Raw genomic sequence first — 1,580 nt, forward strand, 5'->3', positions numbered from 1 at the left:
CTGTTCAACATCTTCTTCAGCGTCATTATGTTCCTCAGCTTCAGCTCCGGAGTTCTACCAGACAACAATATGGAAATAGAGTTAGTGCATGCAAGATGTATTAATGATGCATTGAAATGATGTGGAAATAGTTCATTACTTGTCGAGAATTGGAACCATGCTATGAGCTAGGAGTTTCCAGATTATGCCTTCCTTGTGAAGCTAACATCAATTCCATTCGGTTCATTCTTTCTTCCATTTGTTGCACATGCCCCTGGAGCATGTTATAGCGATTTTCAGCTTCTCGACGCCCTTGCATTTCAACTAGAACTCTTGTGCTCAATTTACCCCATGTACCCGGTGTGCCCAAATCTTGAGGTGTTGGACCTAGACCTAACACACGAACACGACCCCTGGGCTCCTTCATTCCACATACGTGTGCAAACAGATCACCTTCTTGAATGCTCTTTTCCTTCCATTCAGGGTGCTTTTCAGCATTCTCTATGAGTTCATTCTGCAAAATGACATTTACGAGCTCTGTAAATTCTACTTCTACAATTTCTGAGCAATATTGAAAAATCATGGCAAAAGAGACTTACAATTGTTGTTTCTGCCTGCAGCACATAACTCCCTTTCCTTTCCCCTTCCTTCCATGTATGTGTTTCGATATAAACTTCATCTCTCCGAGGATCATGCCCAAGTTTGACAGCCTACAATCATTTATTTATTTCAATATGCATTAGTCACTGAATCACAGTGGCATATCATTTATAATTGGGGTAATTTTTTTACCATTTCATTGGCAACACGGGCATGACTCTTGCTGCCAGATGTATGAGGTACTGCATTGGCACGATTCTTTTTGGCGATAGCACTACGAGACTACAAGCAAAAAGTAAAGGAGATTTATCACACATATTGTTTGTGTTTTGAGAATCATTACTTGCATATTTGTTTATCTATGTCCAGGACAGAGTGTGCTGCAAAGATATACTACATTTTTGATTAGCAGGATGACTTACTTCAAATGCCGAAGATCTCCAATAAGTAATAAGGGTCTTCCAGTCAGCTTCACTAATTCTGCTGTCACGTCTTTTCATAAGTTGTGCATCAGTGAGTGCAGCATCAAACTTGTACCTCTTTAAATCTGACTTCCAATCCTTCCATTTTATGTGTGAAGTGTCGATAACAAAGCTCAAAGCAGTTGAGTCCAGCTCATAAAATGACTATTAAAATGAGAGAAAATAGGACACTTAGTTAGATGGCTTTAAAAAAGAGTGTGTAAGTTATAAATTATGCTCATTTCTACCTTCAAGGTCTCCCACACTAACAACTTTTTCTCTACATCAACATCTCGCCAATCTAACTCTGCAGGTGGTATATGCTTCCTCACCAAAGTACCAATGAAATTGGCAAATTCGGTTGCATCTGGCCCAACAGGCTGGCCATCCCCATTAAGTGGAATATGGATTTTGGGTTGATTCAGCCTTGCATATATGTTAGCCTTTCGAGTAATTTTTCTTCCACCTTTCTTTTGACTACCATCACCATCAAGCTCATGAGTAATCTCTTCATGCAAGAAAATTGACATAGTCATACAA

At 39.5% G+C, this 1,580-nt stretch overlaps 1 long non-coding RNA gene across 1 annotated transcript; it reads right to left on the reverse strand.

The window, feature by feature from the left end:
- Positions 1–626: 626 nt before the first annotated feature.
- Positions 627–1,097, reverse strand: LOC123111484 (uncharacterized). The gene is made up of 3 exons (XR_006454503.1): positions 1,002–1,097; positions 772–837; positions 627–689 (listed from the first exon to the last, which is right to left on the reverse strand). It is a non-coding gene; the product is annotated as an uncharacterized lncRNA (long non-coding RNA).
- Positions 1,098–1,580: the final 483 nt, after the last annotated feature.

The sequence above is a fragment of the Triticum aestivum genome, chromosome 1A (genome assembly GCF_018294505.1).
Source record: "Triticum aestivum cultivar Chinese Spring chromosome 1A, IWGSC CS RefSeq v2.1, whole genome shotgun sequence".
In the NCBI taxonomy this organism is placed as follows: Eukaryota; Viridiplantae; Streptophyta; class Magnoliopsida; order Poales; family Poaceae; genus Triticum; species Triticum aestivum.